This window comes from Tamandua tetradactyla, chromosome 4 (genome assembly GCF_023851605.1).
Source record: "Tamandua tetradactyla isolate mTamTet1 chromosome 4, mTamTet1.pri, whole genome shotgun sequence".
Taxonomy (NCBI): domain Eukaryota; kingdom Metazoa; phylum Chordata; class Mammalia; order Pilosa; family Myrmecophagidae; genus Tamandua; species Tamandua tetradactyla.
Genome location: NC_135330.1, coordinates 80561880 through 80584578, shown reverse-complemented (window position 1 = coordinate 80584578; position 22699 = coordinate 80561880). Strand labels below are relative to the sequence as shown.

Here is a 22699-nt window from a genome sequence, read left to right as displayed (position 1 = left end):
TGTCATAATGGTGTCCATGGGGACCTTGATAATTTTTCCTTCCCACAAGACATCACACTGGCCCATTATATTGATGATATCAAATTGATTGTATCTAGTGAGCTAGAAGTAGCAACTACTCTAGACTTACTGGTAAGGCATTTGTGTGTCAGAGGATAGGAGATAAGTCCAACAAAAATACAAGGGCCTTCCACCTCAGTGAAATTTCTAGGTGTCTAGTGGTGTGAGGCATGTCAAGATATCCCTTCTAAGGTGAAGGATAAGATGCTGCACCTGGCCCCTTCTACAAACAAAAAAAGAGGCACAATGCCTGGCTGGTATCTTTGGATTTTGGTGACAACATATTCCTCATTTGGGTGTGCTAGTCCAGTCCATTTATCAAGTGACCAGAAAAGCTGCTAATTTTGAGTGGGGGCCTGAACAAGAGGAGGCACTGTGACAAGTCCAGGCTACTGTACAAGCTGCTCTGCCACTTGGGCCGCATGATCCACCAGATCCAATGGTGCTGGAAGTGTCAGTAGCAAATAGACATGCTGTTTAGAGCCTTTGGCAAGCCCCTATAGGAGAATCACAATGCAGACCCTTAGGATTCTGGAGCAAAGTCTAACCATCTGCTGCAGATAACTACTCTCCTTTTGAGAAACAGCTGTTAGCCTGCTACTGGGCCATAGTAGAGACTGAACACTTAGCCATGGGCCACCAAGTTTCCATGAGGCCTGAGTTTCCTATCATGAGCTGGGTGTTGTCTGGCCCACCAAGACATAAGGTTGGGCTTGCACAGCAGCACTTTATTGTAACATGGAAATGGTATGTACGAGATAGGACCAGAGTAGGTCCTGAAGACACAAGTAAGTTACATGAAGATGTGACCCAAATGCCCATGGTCTCCACTCCTGCCACACTGCCTCCTCTTTCCCAGACCAGAGCTATCTTGGGGAGTTCCTAACAGTGAATTGACTCAGAAGAGAGAACTCAGACCTGGTTTACAGATGGTTCAGCACGATATGCAGGTACCACCCAAAAGTGGACAGCTTCAGCACTCCAACCCCTTTCTGGGGTGTCCTTGAAGGACGGTGGTGAGGGGAATTCCTCCCAGTGGGCAGAAGTTTGGACAGTGCTGTAGAAGCCAAGAGTTTAAAGCAAGACCTACAGAATTTGTTGCAAGCTGCTGGCCTCAGGATTGCCGCGGTAAACTGTGGAGATTGTTATGTAGAGCAGTCTGGGCGGAAGAGAATGTTTACCCCAAACAGCTATGTTAAGTATGAAGAACACTGTGAGATAAGAATCTTGCTCCCTCAGGAAATGCCTGCATATCTATTGACATCCTGTGGTATATAACTAGGATCTGGTTAAGAATAAAATTGTCTGAAGTCTGTCTGAAGTAAATTCAAGCTTCACACCCCCTGAGCCCGTCTGTGTCTTTCTTTCTTTCTTTCTTCCTTTCTTTTTTTCTCATCATTCCTTAATATCCTTCGAGCTCCATTTCAATAGGAAGCAACATTTGGCACCCAACATGGGGCTCGAAGAAGAAGACTCCAAATCAATATTAAGGAACCAAGGAAAAGTCTCATCAGAGGCACGTGTGTCCAGCCGATAGAAGAGGACTTGAGTCATATTGGTAAAGTAAGCATTTTCCTTGGATCATCAGGGTAATGGGTAATCATAATAGGTGGCTGGAGGAGTATGTGTGTGTGTTAAAGCTACTGGGGTGCCTGTTAAAACATCTGAATTAGTAAGCTTATTTGATCTCATTCAAAAACATTGTTGTTGGTTTCAGCCTTAAGGCCATAATGTTTTAAATCTTAAGTAATGGAAATTGGTTATGAAGGCTTTGCAGTGAACATAACAAAACAGGGAAAATATTCCTGTTTCTATTTGGTTATTGTGTTCAGTCAGGCAATGAACTACCTGGCTCATGCTTTGTCTTAAACTCTAAGTTGTGTTTCTTCTCAATCTCCCACTACCACTTCTTACCCTGTTTTGACAGTTGCTTGAGCCAGACTCGGCAATTGGCGCCCGAACAGGGATCTAATAAGGGAACTCTTAAAGCATAAAGTGAGGAGATGCTCCAGGGACATCCACTACAAATACTACAGGTGGGCCTTTTTGGGTTGAGCAGTGACCCTTATCTGTAAAGAGGTTTGAGGCTCTGACTCGGTTGATTTGGGAACAGTTTGGAGCAGGACATTTAGAGGAGTCTTGTGGTTCTTGGAATTCTCCAATATTTATTGTAGGAGGGAGGTCAGGAAAATGGAGAATGTTGACTGATTTGATAAAAGTTGATACTGTGGTTCAGCCTATGGAGTCATTGCAGCCTGGCTTGCCCACACCAGTTGTAATTTCTAAGAACTGCTTTATTATGATAGATTTTTAAAATTGCTTCTTTGCCTTGCCTTTGGCAGAGCAGGATAAAGAAAGATTGGTTTCTGGGCTTGTTCTTGATGGGCTGCCTTTATATAGGGATTCATGTACACCTGAGTCAGAAAGTATTCAGTAAGAAAGGTGCCATACCAAATGGGAGTCAGTGCTCATTGATGGTTCCTGTGGCAGGTTGGTCCCCAACGGGCTATGCAGTTCGGGATTGTAGTTCTGACTCAAGGTATTCTGTTAGGTTACCTTTGTTTAGTCTGAATGATTATTCTATGAGATTTATACCAATGCTACAGGTAAAGTCTTGTGACGGAGAGTGGGAATGGTAGCCCCATCTTCTTTTGTTGGCTTAAATTCTTGACAGGCAGTGGTTTGGAAACTGGCCATGAGTTTAGCTCCTATTCATATTTTAAAAAGAAATATATTTTAAGAACTTTAAAACTAAAACTTCTTGTTAAAAACTATATATTGATAGTTAATGCATATTTGAAACATTAACTAAAGTATTTTAAGTATTTAACATTCTAACAAATTTAATTTTGATGGTAATTACATATGTGGTAAAATATTTGTTCAAAGTAATGATTTAAGTATGAAAAATATGAAAGATGTATTTTTATTAATAGGAAAGCAAAATAGTTTTATCCTAAAATGAATAACTGTTACTAAGTGAGAAAAATATAGGACAAAGCCTGAACTAATATAATAAGTGCTGAGGGTTTGTAAAAATAGAAATTATGGTTAAAATCAAGAAAGATTTAATGAGTCTAAAATGACAATGTTTTCTTGGACTTTTAGCCTGTTCTAATGAAAAGATATTTAAAAAAATTCTAAATAATTAGTTAGAAAGCAAAGAGTCTGTGTTTTATCAAAATAACTTATGTTAACTTTTATCATGTTGTTATCTGTATAAAAAATACTGATTTTCTCCTGGGTATCATTATACTGGCAAAAAGTACTTCTTTTCTTGCCCTAAACCAGGTGGCTTAATCTATTAATCTAAGTACTATTACTATAAATTAATCTATTACTGACTAAATAATATTCAAATCATTTAAATACCTAAATTCCTTTCAGCCAAAATACTTTAATGCTTTGTCCAGTGTTTATATAAACTATATATGTATAAACTAAATTTATCCCAAGATAATCATGGCTTATATTGAAAGCAGATCAGATTTGAGGGTTGAATGCAAGGAAAAAATATACTTGTGGAGTCTTTTTTGTTCACCTGATGTTGCCATTACATGCAACTGATATTGCTATCACATGACCTTGGTAAGAAATAGTTAAAATGTACACTCTAGCTGGGAGGACTGGCTATCCCCCCAGAAGGAGGTGTACTTTAATAAAGATATCTAGGTCCCAGGAAGCTCCTCTTGGTCCCTAGCCAGTTCCCAGAGGACCCAACTGGGCCCGGTCATGTAAGCAAATCAGAATTTGGCCACTATTGTGAGAAAATATCATAAAAACTGCATGAAATAAATTTAAAATTAGCAAAAATGCACAACCAACTATAAAGAATCCACATTCTTGCATTCCTTTTCTATCAATCCAATGAATTCAATTTTAAAAATCTGGTCATTTACTATGGGTACACGTCACTATTGACACTCTGCTTTCATTTTTGCTACCTGCCACTTTAGGGATTCCTAATTATATGTTACAAAACTTGTTTGATATTTTACAAGGAGATTTTAATTTATTAAGCAAAAGGCAATTAACAGCTGCAGCTGAACAAGAGTTACAATTAATTGAACAATGCATTCAAAAAGGACAGCTTGTTCAAATAGATCTAAAAAAGCCTGTTGATTTTATTATTTTCTTTACCTTGCTATCTCCCACAGGCCTATTTTAGCAAGACGGTGTTTTAAAATGGATTTTTTTACCAAACAATTGACAAAAATGTTTAAATACATATTTGCAAAAGATTATTTCTTTAATAGTCAAAGGTCACCAAAGAAAAGAGGTCATGATCCCTAATTGCATAGTGTGTGATCTCACAAAGGAAGAGGTTCAAAGTCTATATATTTTCAATACCTTTTGGCAAATAGCATTAAGTGACTTTAAAGGACAAATGAATAATCATTTGCTATGTCAAAACTTTTACAATTTTTAAAAATAAACGCAATGGATTTTGCCAAAAATAGTTCCAGCTTCCCCGCTAGCTATTACTGTCTTTACTGATGATAATATTAATGGGAAGCCTGCATATGCCACCCCAGTGGAAAACAAGTTAGAAAATGCCTTATACATCAGCCCAGCATACTGAATTAGCAGCTGTAATTCAAGTATTGCAAAGTTTTCCACAATCTCTTGATATTGTTTCTGATTTTGAATATGTTTACCAAACAGTTACTCACATTGAGATGGCTTCTTTGTTTAAAAGAAATGAATTGTCCTGAATGTTTTTACATTCACAAACATTAGTCAAAAGCTGAATTACTCCCCTTTTTATCATGCATATAAAGAGCTCAAACCAATCTTCCAGGTCCTTTATCATTACAAAATCAGCAAGCAGATACTCTTATGGGGGTAATGCAAAATCCCACAACATTTCACAAATTGACTCATATCAATAGCAAAGGGCTGTGAAAGAAATTTCCATCTTTTTTAAACAGCAAGCTCAAGACATTGTTAGGACTTCTCAAACCTGTGGGCCTTTAAATGCACTCCCATTTGCATCAGGGATTAATCCTAGAGGTCAAAAAGCAAATGAATTATAGCAAATGGATGTTACTCATATTTCACATTTTAGTAAAATGCAATATGTACATGTTATCATAGACACTTGTTCTCATTTCATCTGGGCTACCGCACAATCTGGAGATCGTTTTTACCATGTTCAATCACATTTACTTAATGCTTTTGCTGTTGTGGGATGCCCTCAATCTATTAAAATGGACAATGGTCCTGTTTATACAGGAAAATAATTTCATAAATTTTGTACTACTTTTAATATTACTCATATTACAGGAATTCCACAAAATCCCTCAGGGCAAGGAATTATTGAACGAGCAAACTGGATGCTAAAGTCTATGCTTTTAAAACAAAAAGGGGGAGACAATGATCAGGAGGATGATGTTATGAAAATAAGTACTCCTCTTTGTCCGCTGGCCCGCCGCGCGGTGCCCACGCCCCACAGCAGCCGACCCACCCGCCCTCCTCTCACTTCTTTGTCCGCCAGCCCACACCCCGCAGCAGCCGACCCACCCGCCCTCCTCTCCCCTCTTCCCCCTCATGCTCCGGCAGCTCTCCAACCACCACGGTGCCCTCTTATGCCTTCACCGGCTCCTCCGCCACCAGCCTTGACAGCCTTGCCACCCTCACCTTTCCTCCTCCAGAACAGCTACTGGGGGAGTGGAGACAATACACAGCAGCTCCCAGAGCCATGATGGAGATCAAAGGGACGGCATACCCCATCCTGGAACGGCTGACTGCCTGGGAGAACCAGCACCGGTGAGATCACCGAGGGGCGCGGGCTTTCCTGGGCGGGACGGCAAGCGGCCGGAGTCCCTCCCTTCCTCCTTCCCAGGCCAGCTGACAGAATTGGGCAGGCAGTCCCCTTGCTCCGCGGCGGCTGGCGCCCCCACCATGCGAGGCCCCACGGACCAACTGAGAGACTTGGGTCGGAAATCCCCAGACTGCGGAGAACGGTGACCAGATTCAACATCCTTTCCTGTTGAAAACACTTCAAAAGATAGGAATACAAGGGAACTTCCTTAAAATGATAGAGGGAATATATGAAAAACCCACAGCTAATATCATCCTCAATGGGGAAAAATTGAAAACTTTCCCACTAAGATCAGGAACAAGACAAGGATGCCCACTATCACCACTATTATTCAACATTGTGTTGGAAGTTCTAGCCAGAGCAATTAGGCAAGAAAAAGAAATACAAGGAATCAAAATTGGAAAGGAAGAAGTAAAACTATCACTGTTTGCAGACGATATGATACTATACGTCAAAAACCTAGAAAAATCCACAACAAAACTACTAGAGCTAATAAATGAGTACAGCAAAGTAGCAGGCTACAAGATCAACATTCAAAAGTCTGTAGCTTTTCTATACACTAGTAATGAACAAGCTGAGGGGGAAATCAAGAAATGAATCCCATTTACAACTGCAACTAAAAGAATAAAATACCTAGGACTAAATTTAACCAAAGAGCTCTTTCTCCGCCGGCCCGCCGCGCGGTGCCCACGCCCTGCAGCAGCCGAGCCACCCGACCTCCTTCCCCCCTCTCTTTCTCCGCCAGCCCGCCGCGCGGCGCCCACGCCCCGCAGCAGCCAAGCCGCCCGACCTCCTTCCCCCCTCTCTTTCTCTGCCGGCCCGCCGCGCGGCGCCCACGCCCCACAGCAGCCGAGCCGCCCGACCTCCTTCCCCCCTCTCTTTCTCCGCCGGCCCGCCGCGCGGCGCCCATGCCCCGCAGCAGCCGAGCCGCCCGACCTCCTTCCCCCCTCTCCTCCCCCTCCTGCTCCGGCTGCTCTCCAACCACCACGGTGCCCTCTTCCCCCGCCTTCACCATGCTCCTCCGCCACCAGCCTCGACAGCCTTGCCGCCCTCACCTTTCCTCCTCCAGAACAGCTACTGGGGGAGTGGAGATAATACAGAGCAGCTCCCGGAGCCACAAGGGAGATCAAAGGGACAGCGTACCCCATCCTGGAACGGCTGACTATCTGGGAGAACCAGCTCCGGTGAGATCACCAAGGGGCACGGGCTTTCCTGGGTGGGACGGCAAGCGACCGGAGTCCCTCCCTTCCACCTTCCCAGGCCAGCTGGTAGAATTGGACAGGCGGTCCCCTTAGGCCGCGGTGGCTGGTGCCCCCACCACACGAGGCCCCCCGGAACAACTGAGATAGTTGGGTCGGAAATCCCCAGACTGCGGAGAACAGTGACCGGGGGATCCCTTCCAAACACGTGACGCCCCCGTCGGCTGGGAACAGTGCACTCTCCCGGGCTGCGACAGCTGGCACCCTCCCGCCACGCTTGGTGCCCCGGGCCGACTAGCTAATTTGGCCGGACGCTCTCCTGTGCTGCGACGGCCGGCGACCCTCCCCGCATTCGGAACCCCAGGCCGGCTGGCATTCTTCCAAGACGCTTCGGCTGCCGAACCTCCCCTACGGCGAGAATTTTCCAGAGTTAAAGGACCTACAGCAACTTTCACTGGTGGAACCCACAGACAAACGTGTGCCACGAGCGCCACCTACTGGGCAGGATAAGAAAAACAGAACCAAGAGATTGCACAGAAAAATCTTTCAACCTGTGGGGTCGAACACCCAGGGAAATCTGACTAAATGCCCAGACGCCAGCAGAAGATAACGGATCACGCTCAGAAAATTGAACATATGGCCCAGTCAAACGAAGAAACCAATAGTTCAAATGAGATACAGGAGCTGAAACAACTAATGCTGAATATACGAACAGAAATGGAAAACCTCTTCAAAAACGAAATCGATAAATTGAGGGAGGACATGAAGAAGACATGGGCTGAACAAAAAGAAGAAATAGAAAAACGGAAAAAACAAATCACAGAACTTATGGAAGTGAACGATAAAGTAGAAAAGATGGAAAAAACAATGGATACCTACAATGACAGATTTAAAGAAACAGAAGATAGAATTAGTGATTTGGAGGATGAAACATCAGAATTCCAAAAAGAAACAGAAACTATCCGGAAAAGAATGGAAAAATTTGAACAAGGTATCAGGGAACTCAAGGACAATGTGAACCGTACAAATATACGTGTAGTGGGTATCCCAGAAGGAGAAGAGAAGGGAAAAGGAGGAGAAAAACTAATGGAAGAAATTATCACTGAAAATTTCCCAACTCTTATGAAAGACGTAAAATTACAGATCCAAGAAGTGTAGCGCACCCCAAAGAGATTAGACACAAATAGGCGTTCCCCAAGACACTTACAAGTTAGAATGTCAGAGGTCAAAGAGAAAGAGAGGATCTTGAAGGCAGCGAGAGAAAAACAATCCGTCACATACAAGGGAAACCCAATAAGACTATGTGTAGATTTCTCAGCAGAAACCATGGAAGCTAGAAGACAGTGGGATGATATATTTAAGTTACTAAAAGAGAAAAACTGCCAGCCAAGACTCCTATATCCAGCAAAATTGTCCTTCAAAAATGAGGGAGAAATTAAAACATTCTCAGACAAAAAGTCACAGAGAGAATTTGTGACCAAGAGACCAGCTCTGCAAGAAATACTAAAGGAAGCACTAGAGTCAGATACAAAAAGACAGAAGAGAGAGACATGGAGAAAAGTGTAGAAAGAAGGAAAGTCAGATATGATATATATAATACAAAAGGCAAAATGGTAGAGGAAAATATTATCCAAACAGTAATAACTCTAAATGTCAATGGACTGAATTCCCCAATTAAAAGACATAGACTGGCAGAATGGATTAAAAAACAGGATCCTTCTATATGCTGTCTATAGGAAACACATCTTAGACCCAAAGATAAATATAGGTTGAAAGTGAAAGGTTGGGAAAAGATATTTCATGCAAACAACAACCAGAAAAGAGCAGGAGTGGCTATACTAATATCCAACAAATTAGACTTCAAATGTAAAACGGTTAAAAGAGACAAAGAAGGACACTATATACTAATAAAAGGAACAATTAAACAAGAAGACATAACAATCATAAATATTTACGCACTGAACCAGAATGCCCCAAAATACGTGAGGAATACACTGCAAACACTGAAAAGGGAAATAGACACATATACCATAATAGTTGGAGACTTCAATTCACCACTCTCATCAATGGACAGAACATCTACACAGAGGATCAATAAAGAAATAGAGAACCTGAATATTACTATAAATGAACTTGACTTAACAGACATTTAAAGGACATTACATCCCACAACAGCAGGATACACCTTTTTTTCAAGTGCTCATGGATCATTCTCAAAGATAGACCATATGCTGGGTCACAAAGCAAGTCTTAACAAATTTAAAAAGATTGAAATCATACACAACACTTTCTCGGATCATAAAGGAATGAAGTTGGAAATCAATAATAGGTGGAGTGCCAGAAAATTCATAAATACATGGAGGCTCAACAACACACTCTTAAACAACAAGTGGGTCAAAGAAGAAATTGCAAGAGAAATTAGTAAATACCTAGAGGCAAATGAAAATGAAGACACAACATATCAAAACTTATGGGACGCAGCAAAGGCAGTGCTAAGAGGGAAATTTATTGCCCTAAATGCCTTTATCAGAAAAGAAGAAAAGCCAAAAATGCAGGAATTAACTGTCCACTTGGAAGAACTGGAGAAAGAACAGCAAACTAATCCCAAAGCAAGCAAAAGGAAAGAAATAACAAAGATTAGAGCAGAAATAAATGAAATTGAAAACATGAAAACAATAGAGAAAATCAATAAGACCAGAAGTTGGTTCTATGAGAAAATCAACAAGATTGATGGGCCCTTAGCAAGATTGACAAAAAAAAGAAGAGAGAGGATGCAAATAAATAAGATTAGAAATGAAAGAGGAGACATAATTACTGACCTCACAGATATAAAGGAGGTAATAACAGGATACTATGAACAACTTTACGCTAATAAATACAACAATTTAGAAGAAATGGACAGGTTCCTGGAAAGACATGAACAACCAACTTTGACTCAAGAAGAAATAGACGACCTCAACAAACCAATCACAAGGAAAGAAATTGAATCAGTCATTCAAAAGCTTCCTAAAAAGAAAAGTCCAGGACCAGATGGCTTCACATGTGAATTCTATCAAACATTCCAGAAAGAATTAGTACCTACTCTCCTCAAACTCTTCAACATAATCGAAGTGGAGGGAAAACTACCTAATTCATTCTATGAAGCCAACATTACCCTCATACCAAAACCAGGCAAAGATATTACAAAAAAGAAAACTACAGACCAATCTCTCTAATGAATACAGATGCAAAAATCCTCAATAAAATTCTAGCAAATTGTATCCAACAACACATTAAAAGAATTATACATCATGACCAAGTAGGATTCATCCCAGGTATGCAAGGATGGTTCAACATAAGAAAATCAATTAATGTAATACACCATATCAACAAATCAAAGCAGAAAACTCACATGATCATCTCAATTGATGCAGAGAAGGCATTTGACAAGATTCAACATCCTTTCCTGCTGAAAACACTTCAAAAGATAGGAATACAAGGGAACTTCCTTAAAATGATAGAGGGAATATATGAAAAACCCACATCTAATATCATCCTCAATGGGGAAAAATTGAAAACTTTCCCCCTAAGATCAGGAACAAGACAAGGATGTCCACTATCACCACTATTATTCAACATTGTCTTGGAAGTTCTAGCCAGAGCAATTAGGCAAGAAAAAGAAATACAAGGCATCAAAATTGGAAAGGAAGAAGTAAAACTATCACTGTTTGCAGACGATATGATACTATATGTAGAAAACCCAGAAAAATCCACAACAAAATTACTAGAGCTAATAAATGAGTACAGCAAAGTAGCAGGCTACAAGATCAACATTCAAAAATCTGTAGCTTTTCTATACACTAGTAATGAACAAGCTGAGGTGGAAATCAAGAAACGAATCCCATTTACAATCGCAACTAAAAGAATAAAATACCTAGGAATAAATTTAACCAAAGAGACAAAAAACCTATATAAAGAAAACTACAAAAAACTGTTAAAAGAAATCACAGAAGACCTAAATAGATGGAAGGGCATACCGTGTTCATGGATTGGAAGACTAAATATAGTTAAGATGTCAATCCTACCTAAATTGATTTACAGATTCAATGCAATACCAATCAAAATCCCAACAACTTATTTTTCAGAAATAGAAAAACCAATAAGCAAATTTATCTGGAAGGGCAGGGTACCCCGAATTGCTAAAAACATCTTGAGGAAAAAAAACGAAGCTGGAGGTCTCGCGCTGCCTGACTTTAAGGCATATTATGAAGCCACAGTGGTCAAAACAGCATGGTATTGGCATAAAGATAGATATATCGACCAATGGAATCGAATAGAGTGCTCAGATATAGACCCTCTCATCTATGGACATTTGATCTTTGATAAGGCAGTCAAGCCAACTCACCTGGGACAGAACAGTCTCTTCAATAAATGGTGCCTAGAGAACTGGATATCCATATGCAAAAAAATGAAAGAAGACCCATCTCTCACACCCTATACAAAAGTTAACTCAAAATGGATCAAAGATCTAAACATTAGGTCTAAGACCATAAAACAGTTAGAGGAAAATGTTGGGAGATATCTTATGGATCTTACAACTGGAGGTGGTTTTATGGTCCTTAAACCTAAAGCAAGAACACTGAAGAAGGAAATAAATAAATGGGAGCTCCTCAAAATTGAACACTTTTGTGCATCAGAGAACTTCATCAAAAAAGTAGAAAGACAGCCTACACAATGGGAGACAATATTTGGAAACGACATATCAGATAAAGGTCTAGTATCCAGAATTTATAAAGAGATTATTCAACTCAACACAAAAAGACAGCCAACCCAATTACAAAATGGGAAAAAAGACTTAAACAGACACCTACCAGAAGAAGAAATACGGATGGCCAAGAGGCACATGAAGAGATGCTCAATGTCCCTGGCCATTAGAGAAATGCAAATCAAAACCACAATGAGATATCATCTCACACCCACCAGAATGGCCATTATCAACAAAACAGAAAATGACAAGTGCTGGAGAGGATGCGGAGAAAGAGGCACACTTATCCACTGTTGGTGGGATTGTCAAATGGTGCAACCACTGTGGAAGGCAGTTTGGCGGTTCCTCAAAAAGCTGAATATAGAATTGCCATACGACCCAGCAATATCATTGCTAGGTATCTACTCAAAGGACTTAAGGGCAAAGACACAAACGGACATTTGCACACCAATGTTTATAGCAGCATTATTTACAATTGCAAAGAGATGGAAACAGCCAAAATGTCCATCAACAGAAGAATGGCTAAATAAACTGTGGTATATACATACAATGGAATATTATGCAGCTTTAAGACAAGATAAACTTATGAAGCATGTAATAACATGGATGGACCTAGAGAACATTATGCTGAGTGAGTCTAGCCAAAAACTAAAAGACAAATACTGTATAGTTCCAATGATGTGAATCGACATTCGAGAATAAACTTGGAATATGTCATTGGTAACAGAGTTCAGCAGGAGTTAGAAACAGGGTAAGATAATGGGTAATTGGAGCTGAAGGGATACAGACTGTGCAATAGGACTAGATACAAAAACTCAAAAATGGACAGCACAATAATACCTAATTGTAAAGTAATCATGTTAAAACACTGAATGAAGCTGCATCCGAGCTATAGGTTTTTATTTTGTTTTGTTTTGTTCTTACTATTATTACTTTTATTTTTTTTCTCTATATTAACATTCTATATCTTTTTTGGTTATATTGCTAGTTCTTCTAAACCGATGCAAATGTACTAAGAAACGATGATCATGCATCTATGTGATGTTGTTAAGAATTACTGATTGCATATGTAGAATGGTATGATTTCAAAAAAAAAATGGACAGCACAATACTACCTAATTGTAATGTAATTATGTTAAAACACTGAATGAAGCTGCATCTGAGCTATAGTTTTTTTTATTTTTATTTTTTTTCTTATATATTTTTGTATTTTTTATTTTTATTTTTATTTTTTCTCTATATTATCATTTTATTTCTTTTTCTGTTGTCTGGCTATTTCTTTTTATAAATCAATGCATATGTACTAAGAAATGATGATCATACATCTATGTGATGATATTAAGAATTACTGATTGCATATGTAGAATGGAATGATTTCTAAATGTTGTGTTAGTTTATTTTTTTTAATTAATAAAAAAAGAATTACTGAGTGCATATGTAGAACGGTATGATTTCTAAATGTTGTGTTAATATCTTTTTTTTTCTTTCTTTCCGTTAATAAAAAAAAAATAAGTACTCCTAAAGATCAATTAGCAAAGGCATTGTTTACTCTAAATTTTTTAAACATTTATGATAATTCATCACAGACTCCAGCAGAACAACATTTTAGTAATTTGGAAAAGAAAAATGATATATCCCAAACAGAACTGCAGCTGCAGCCAATCTATTGGAAAGATGTTAAAGATGATTTATGGAAACCAGGAATGGTAAAAGTGTGGGGCAGGGGATTTGCTCTTGTCATTGCAGATGATGGAACTTCAGTTTGGATTCCCTCGAAGAGAATAAAACTCAGAAATATCAACCTGGACAAAAAATAACTAAATGGGTAATGTATACTATAGGACATACAATTTTGATTGCTGAAGGACAGGGACATACTTATACTTACTGGGATTATCTGTGAGCCCTAACATGGGCCAATCCAACTTTACCAAAATAACCTAAATACAAGTTTAGGATTCCCAGGTCCAGTAAGAAGAAAACTGGTGTCAAATTTAATTCCATTTTTAGAAAGACCTATATGCTTAACTCTGGATACTGTAAAAGGGAATTTTATAAAGCTTAACAGTAGCTAATTTTTCCTGCTTAATTTAGCTATTTACATATATTTTAGCTTCTGAAATATCCAGCAAAAGCATTTGTGTCATTTTATATTCACGGCTATGCATTTAGTGTGAGTTAAGAATTATAAAGAAAAGAATTATGGGCCCCATCAGGCTGAAGATAAACAATCCTGGCGCCAAGGTTACTTGTTGTAAAATTGTTAAGAAATGCTTATTGTAAAACTGTTCTTATCTGCTTTTTTGCAAAACAGCACCTGTGACCCATGCTCAACCCCCACCCCCCTCATCTTACCCTTTAAAAAGCTTTTGTAGACTTAAGTTCGGGGCTCTCTGTTCCTGCATGTTCAGCGAGCCCCACACATGTGTGGAAAATAAACCCCTTGCGTGTTGCATGAGAGAACGTCTCTTGGAGTCCTCCTTTGCGTGGCAAAACTCTCAAATTCTTACATTTGGAGGTTCCACCGAGATAAGCTCTTCATAGGGGAGGCTCCAACAGCCTTCTCTCTTGGGGTAAGTGAGGCCTTTTTCTCTGAGGTGCGATCGCTTAGTCTGTCAGACTGGCAGTGACTGTCGGAGAGTCGCGTGAGCACTCCCCGACCGCAACCAACAGACGTGTCCAGGGGTTGCAGGTCACTCTCCCGAGGGATGCCTCGGGATTGGGGGACCTCTGGGGACGCCTGGAGGCTTCCTACAGGGCCGACTCTGATTCTGTTTCCCTTCTGATGGGGGAAACTCGATCAAAGTCATCAGGCCAGTCTGAGCTGTGTCTCTGAAACTGTATAAACGTGGTGTGCCGGCTCTGTGTGTGTCTGTCTGTATTTATGTGTTAGGAATTGTCTTTGTTTTACCAAAGATGGGTCAGGAAATGTCGACTCCACTTTCTCTGACCTTAAGACACTGGTCTGAAGTCAGGGAAAGAGGTCAGAATCTATCTCTTATTGTAAAAAAGGCAAATGGCAGACCTTCTGCTCGGCCGGGTGGCCCTCTTTTAACGTGAGATAGCCTCGGGAAGGAGCTTTTCATCTACCCTTGATTCGGGCCGTCAAGTCAGTCATCTTCCGCACTGACCCGTATGGCCACCCGGACCAGCAGCCCTACATCATGGTTTGGCCAGACCTGTGTGAAAACCCACCTCCATGGTTAAAGCCGTTTCTTACTCCTCTTGGTCAACATGACTCTCCCTCTGTACTCCCAATCAAGGTGCCGGGTCCTTCTCAAGCTCCAAAACTCTATCCTTCCTTACCTCCTGCAGTCCTACCGGAATCCCAATCGGATCTACTCCTCTTCGACGCAGGTCCTTCTTCCCCTCCTCCCTACCTTTCAGCTCCGGTACAGGACCCCCCTCCTCTTAGATCACCTTCTCCCTCCTCTAGTTCTCTCTCTCCGCCCTCTTCCACTCCCTCTCCACAGGTTCACCAACAGATGATCCCAGATGAACCAGGACCGGCACATAGTACATGAAGCAGACGAGCACAAAGCCCATCTGATGTGGCGGTCACTCTCCCCCTCAGACCATATGGGCCTCCAGTGGATGATGGACACGGGAGAGAAATGCCCGCTCTACAATACTGGCCCTTTTCCTCCTCTGACTTATATAACTGGAAAAATAATAACCCTCCTTTTTCCGAGGCTCCCACTAGGCTGACTGGATTGGTGGAGTCCCTTATGTTCTCTCACCAGCCCACTTGGGATGATTGTCAACAACTCCTAGGGACTCTCTTCACCATGGAGGAGCAAGATCAAATCCTACTGGAAGCCAGGAAGCAAGTTCCTGGACAAGACGGGAGACCCACCCAACTCCAGCATGTCATCGATGATTGGTTCCCACTGCGCCACCCTAATTGGGACCCGAACACCTCTGAAGGTAGGGAACATCTGTCCATCTATCGCCAGACTCTAGTAGCGGGTCTCCGAGCAGCCGCACGCCGGCCCACCAATTTGGTCAAGGTAAGAGAGGTTATTCAGGGAGCGGGCGAATCGCCCTCAGTCTTTTTAGAAAAACTAATGAAAGCATACCATAGGTATACGCCCTTTGACCCTCAATCAGAGGATCAAAGAGCCTCAGTGGCCATGGCCTTTATCGGCCAATCAGCTCCAGACATTAGACGCAAGCTGCAGCGCTTAGACGGGTTGCAGGACCTAGCCTTGTGAGATTTAGTCAAAGAAGCTGAAAAAATGTTTTATAAAAGAGAAACAGAGGGAAAAAAAAAGAACAAAGGAGAGAGAGAGAGAGGAAAAAGAGTTGATAAGAAAGAAAAGGAGAATGAAAAAATTAACAAAGTTCCTGGCCACAGTAATTGAAAGAAACACTGAAGGTAGAGGACGAGCTAGAGAAAATCCCTCGAGTCAGCGTTATCGTACCCCCCTTAGTCCAGACCAATGCGCCTACTGCAAAGAAACTGGGCACTGGGCCAAAAACTGTCTGAAAAAACGGAGGGGTACTAGGCCCCCAAATTGGCAACAACCGGCCACGTTGGCTCTAGAAAGTGAAGACTAGGGGAGTCAGGGCTCGGGACCCCTCCCCGAGCTCAGGGTAAAATTTAATGTGGAGGGGGTACCGATTAATTTTGAAGTCGACACGGGAGCAGTAGTGTCGGCCCTCCAAGAACCTATAGGCCCGCTCTCTACAAAAAGGTCCTTTGTGCGGGGAGCAAATGGCAGTCGTTACTGCACCTGGACTACCAAAAGAACCATGGACCTGAGGAAGGGGAAAGTTCAACACTCCTTCCTAGTTATCCCTGAGTGCCCTGCCCCGCTTATGGGAAGAGACTTGTTAACTAAACTAAGGGCGAGAATCACCTTCAATCCTAAGGGGCCAAAGGTGGAATTTTTAAACCCGCTAGTAAGCCAACCTGTAATAACTGCCCTCACCTTGCCAGTCGAAGAAGAATATCAGCTATACATAAAACCAGAACAGCTCCACAGTTCTATTCCTCAGGCCTGGCTTGAAGAATTCCCTAATTCCTGGGCAGAAGTTTCCGGGTTAGGGTTGGCAGTCAATCAGCCCCCAGTAGTAGTGACCCTAAAGCCCACCGCCTCTCCAATTTGGGTAAAACAATACTATTTAAGCAAGGAAGCTCGGGAAGGAATCAAGCCCCATATAGAGAAATTCCTTGGCTTGGGAGTACTTAAGCCCTGTCAATCAGCCTGGAACACTCCCTTATTGCCGGTCAAAAAGCCAGGGACTAGCAACTATAGACCAGTGCAAGACTTAAGGGAAATAAATAGCAGAGTGCAGGATATACATCCTACGGTGCCAAATCCCTATAACCTGCTCAGCACTCTCCATCCTGAAAAGACTTGGTATACTGTGCTTGATCTAAAAAATGCTTTCTTCTGCCTGCCCTTGCATAAGGACAGTCAACCCTTGTTCGCTTTTGAGTAGATCGATCCAGAGACGGGATCCTCGAACCAACTGACTTGGACACGCTTGCCCCAGGGGTTCAAAAACTCCCCCACCATTTTTAACGAAGCTCTTCATAAAGACTTAAGCTCCTTCAGAATTCAGCATCCCAGAGTCACCTTGCTACAATATGTGAACGACTTACTGTTGGCAGCAGACACTAAGGAGGACTGTGAGTATGGAACCCGAAAACTGTTAAATGAGCTAGCCGCACTGGGGTACCGAACCTCGGCCAAAAAAATCCCAAATCTGTAAAAAGGAAGTAATCTTCCTGGGATATACTCTTCAGAATGGAAAGCGATGGCTCACCAAGGCTAGAAAGAAAACTGTAACACAGATACCCCCGCCCACAACCCGAAAGCAGCTACGAGAGTTCTTAGGGACAGCGGGATTCTGCTGGTTGTGGATCCCAGGGTTTGCAGCCCTTGCTGCCCCATTATATCCCTTGCTCAAAGGGAGCGCTGATTTCCAGTGGGGAATAGAACAGCAGGAAGCCTTCGACAGCATTAAAAAAAAGCGCTCCTGTCAGCTCCAGCTTTAATCCTCCCAGACGTAAATAAACCTTTCACGCTCTACATAGAAAAAAGGAGAGGCGTGGCTAGAGGGGTCCTAACACAGGCTTTAAGCCCCTGGAGGAAACCGGTGGCCTATCTGTCCAAGCAATTAAATTCAGTTGCCAGCGGATGGCCACGCTGTCTCAAGGCCATCGCGGCAGCTGCCCTCCTGGCAAAAGACGCAGACAAACTCACTCTAGGACAGAAGCTGACCATAATAGCCCCCCACGCCCTGGAAAGCATAATCCACCAGCCTCCAGATAGATGGATGTCAAATGCCAGAATTACCCACTATCAGAGCATCCTCCTAGACAAAGACAGGGTGATTTTGGGGGGCCCCGTCAGCTTTAAGCCCGGCTACCCTGCTCCCAGACGAGACCGCAGGACCTGTGCTGCACACTTGCCAAAAAATATTAGCTGAAGAAACCGGAATCCGCAGAGACTTAAAAGACCAACCATTACCTAACTCGGAGGTAACCTGGTTTTCAGACGGAAGCAGCTTTCTCCAACACGATAAGAGGCGAGCAGGAGCGGCGGTAGTCAGTGGGACAAAAGTTATTTGGTCTTCTAGCCTCCCGGAGGGAACATCTGCCCAAAAAGCTGAACTAATTGCCCTCACAAAAGCTCTAGAATTAGCAAAAGAAAAGCGAGCGACTATCTATACAGATAGCATTATGCCTTTGCTACTGCCCACGTACATGGGGCAATTTACCAACAAAGAGGGCTATTAACCTCAGCTGATAAAAAAAATCAAACACAAAGAGAAAATTCTTAAACTCCTGGCAGCAGTCATGCTTCCCAAAGAACTAGCCATTATCCACTGTGCTAGCCACCAAAGAGGCTCGGACCCAATAACCATGGGTAATAAGCGAGCAGATGAAAAAGCAAAAGTGGCAGCATTAAGGGACCCTATAAACTTGGTCCTAATAACCAAAGAAAACCAGCAACCCCCTGAAACACTATCTGAAATTACACCCCAAGGAGAATCGGAAGCCCTAGCTTACATACAGCAGGTCCACCAGCTCACTCACCTGGGGACAGGGAAACTACAGCAGCTCCTGCAAGACCAGAGGGAATTGTACCCTCTGGCAGCCTCAAAAAGGAAAGAACTGGCAGATCGCATAGCCAGAAAATGTCAGGCATGTCAAATTATAAACGCCTACCCCACAAAAGCACCTAATGGGAAAAGACTAAGGGGAACTCGACCTGGGCAGTTCTGGGAAGTCGACTTTACTGAAATTAAACCTGCAAAATATGGACTTAAATGCTTACTAGTTTTTATAGACACCTTTTCAGGATAGGTTGAAGCCTACCCAACTAAAAGAGAAACGGCCCAGGTCATAATCAAGAAAATTATGAAAAAAATTTTTCCCCGGTTCGGTCTACCAAAGGTAATAGGGTCAGATAACGGACCCGCATTTGTAGCCCAGGTAAGTCAGGGTGTGGCCAGGATATTGGGGATTAATTGGAAATTGCATTGCGCATACAGACCCCAAAGTTCAGGACAGGTAAAAAAAATGAACAGGACAATTAAAGAGACCCTAACCAAATTAGCTATAGAGACTGGCTTGAAAAATTGGACCATGCTCCTGCCTTATGCCCTGTTCAGAGCCAGAAATACCCCCTCTGCTCTCTTGTGTAATCTAACCCCTTATAAAATCTTATATGGAGCACCAACTCCAGTCAAGGACATGTCCTCCATTCTAGAAATTAATAGTTCACTTCATACCCCCTTGCTTGACAGGCTGTGAGCCTTGGAAAAAGCCCAGCAGTTCCTATGGTGGCAGCTCTCTACCTCCTACCAGCCAGGAGACAACAGAACTCCGCATCAATATCAGGTGGGAGACTTTGTCTATGTCCGCCGCCACCAGGTACAGACTCTTAAACCTCACTGGAAAGGACCGTATCAGGTACTCTTGACCACCCCCACCGCAGTCAAGGTTGATGGCATCGCATCCTGGATCCATGCATCTCATCTCAAACCTGCGCCTTCACCCTCTGAGTCCCAATGAAAACTGGAAAGGACTGACAATCCTCTCAAGCTGCGGGTTCGTAGGATTACTACTCCTTCTCCTCCCTCCCCCACGGGAACCCAATTCCAACCCGCATAAGCCTTGGAAATAAACAATATCCAAATGGGAAAATGGGAAGACTATAAAAACTTGGGAGGGAGCAGGGAAGCCTTCATTCCTGGTACCCCCTTGTAATCTTACCACTCTGGGGGTAACTGTCGCTGCCGGTATAGGCACAGGGACTGCTGCCATTGTACATAGCAATCAACAAACCAGTCAATTACAAGCCGTGATAAATCAAGACTTAAAAGAAAGAAAGATCTGTCTCAGCCCTTCAGAACTCTCTAACCTCCCTTTCAGAAGTAGTTCTGCAGAATAGGCGGGGACTTGACTTACTTTTCCTTAAAGAGGGGGAACTATGTGCAGCTTTAAAAGAACAGTGCTGTTTCTATGCGGATCACTCTGGTGTTGTTAAAAAGTCCATGACAAAACTCAGAGAGCGCCTTCATGAAAAACAAACAAACAAAAAAAATGAGAGGCGCAACAGGGATGGTTTGAATCTTGGTTTACTAAGTCCCCCTGGTTAAGGACGCTATTATCTGCTCTCGTTGGGCCTTTAATTGTGTTACTTTTAATAATAACTATAGGACCATGTATTCTAAATAAAATTATACAGTTTTTACAGGGGCAGATTAGAAATGTCAAATTAATGCTCATCAGACAACAGTACTCAGTGTTAAATAATCCAGAAAATCTCTAAGATTAGAGATATATACGAAAAGGAGTGGGGAATGTAAAAGGGAATTTTATAAAGCTTAACAGTAGCTAATTTTTCCTGCTTAATTTAGCTATTTACATATATTTTAGCTTCTGAAATATCCAGCAAAAGCATTTGTGTCATTTTATATTCACGGCTATGCATTTAGTGTGAGTTAAGAATTATAAAGAAAAGAATTATGGGCCCCATCAGGCTGAAGATAAACAATCCTGGCGCCAAGGTTACTTGTTGTAAAATTGTTAAGAAATGCTTATTGTAAAACTGTTCTTATCTGCTTTTTTGCAAAACAGCACCTGTGACCCATGCTCAACCCCCACCCCCCTCATCTTACCCTTTAAAAAGCTTTTGCAGACTTAAGTTCGGGGCTCTCTGTTCCTGCGTGTTCAGCGAGCCCCACACATGTGTGGAAAATAAACCCCTTGCGTGTTGCATGAGAGAACGTCTCTTGGAGTCCTCCTTTGCATGGCAAAATTCTCAAATTCTTACAATACAAAGGATACTTGCCTGTTAGGTGGGAAAGAAAGTTGGAATGGATGGCAGTCATGTCATATGGATCGAGCAGTTATCATAATTAATGATTCCTATGGAATTGTAAGATTCCCCTGTGGGGTTGAAGATAACTGAGACTATATGGATAGGCAAGCTAAACCAGAGTTATTACATAGAGGATGATTTGTGCCAAATTCATAGGGTGATAAATACAGCATTAGTCAAAGAAATTGACAGAAAATTTTCCTAGGACTGAGACCAATTTTTATAGCCAATTCTAGTAACTATAACTTCTTTTTAAATAGCAGCCATAAGCACTATATACAAATATGTATTAGAGATCCATATATACTTGTTAAAGTTCATATGCATGTAAGAAATCAAACTTCTAATTGTGAAAATTATTCTCTATTCACTTGCCCCCAAGCATTTATGTTGCAGGAAAATGAGACGATTATAGCAGCAAGGAGAAGAGGTATTTGGCTGCCGGTGCAGATGTCAAGATCTTTGCAATCCTCTCCAGAAACACATATACTGATCCATTTGGCAAAAGAATATCTAAAAAGGACTAATAGACTAATTGGATTCATTATTGCATCTGTCATTGGAATCATTGGAAGCATCACAGTGGCTGCAGTTGCTGGAACAGCATTGCAACAAACTATACAGATGCAGCATTGTTAGAAAAACACCAGTGAACTGTGGCATAGACAATCTCATTGATGAGCAAACTAATAATAGACTAAATGATATAGAAATGACATTGGTTCATATTGGAGATCAAATGTATAATTTAAATTTTTTACAAAGTTTAAAGTGTAAAAGGAATGAGAGCAGTTTTTGTATTAGCCTCTTTTAACATATGGCCTGTCTGAAATAGAATGGGAAAAGGGAAAAGGCATCTTTTAAGGCTTTCAGATAGTTTAAATCCTGATATCTTAGAATTACAAAAAAGGGGTATTAAAATGTAAATTAGAATAATCTACATGTAACCTATGGAGGTAATGTTACACAATCACTTACCCAAGAGCTAAAAAATCTTAAGTTTGGGGCTGTTTATACTTCGCTTCCTCCTCAGCTGTTTTTAACAACAAAGAAAAAAGGTGATTCTTGCAAAAACTCTTGGCTCCCTCCTGAATCAAAGTCAGAGAGCTTGACTGGCAGCCAATGACGGGTAAGACCCTTCAGAGCCTAAGGGCAACCTAAGACAGGTGCGGTCACCTCTGCTTATAGTCAACCTAAAAAGGTGATTCTTGTTTTCCTTGGCTAATAAAATAAAAAGGGGGAAATGTAGAAGCCAAGAGTTTAAAGCAAGACCTACAGAATTTGTTGCAAGCTGCTGGCCTCAGGATGGCCGTGGTAAACTGTGGAGATTGTTATGTAGAGCAGTTTGGGAGGAAGAGAATGTTTACCCCAAACAATTATGTTAAGTATGAAGAACACTGTGAGATAAGAATCTTGCTCCCTCAGGAAATGCCTGCATATCTATTGACATCCTGTGGTATATAACTAGGATCTGGTTAAGAATAAAATTGTCTGAAGTCTGTCTGAAGTAAATTCAAGCTTCAGACCC

At 41.8% G+C, this 22699-nt stretch overlaps 3 long non-coding RNA genes across 4 annotated transcripts in view; all 3 read left to right on the top strand.

The window, feature by feature from the left end:
- Nucleotides 1-22699, top strand: part of LOC143681122 (uncharacterized) — a 60142-nt gene that overhangs the window by 22302 nt on the left and 15141 nt on the right. The gene's annotated exons all lie outside the window — the stretch shown is intronic.
- On the top strand, nt 1186-6604 carry LOC143681120 (uncharacterized). 2 transcript variants are annotated; one of them, XR_013174374.1, is made up of 3 exons: nt 1186-1623; nt 1988-2096; nt 5347-5685. It is a non-coding gene; the product is annotated as an uncharacterized LOC143681120 (long non-coding RNA). The 2 variants fall into 2 exon arrangements; XR_013174373.1 differs by lacking the exon at nt 5347-5685 and adding an exon at nt 5715-6604 and having other exon boundaries at nt 1192-1623.
- LOC143681119 (uncharacterized) lies at nt 11400-21076 on the top strand. Its single transcript, XR_013174372.1, has 2 exons — nt 11400-14400; nt 15301-21076. It is a non-coding gene; the product is annotated as an uncharacterized LOC143681119 (long non-coding RNA).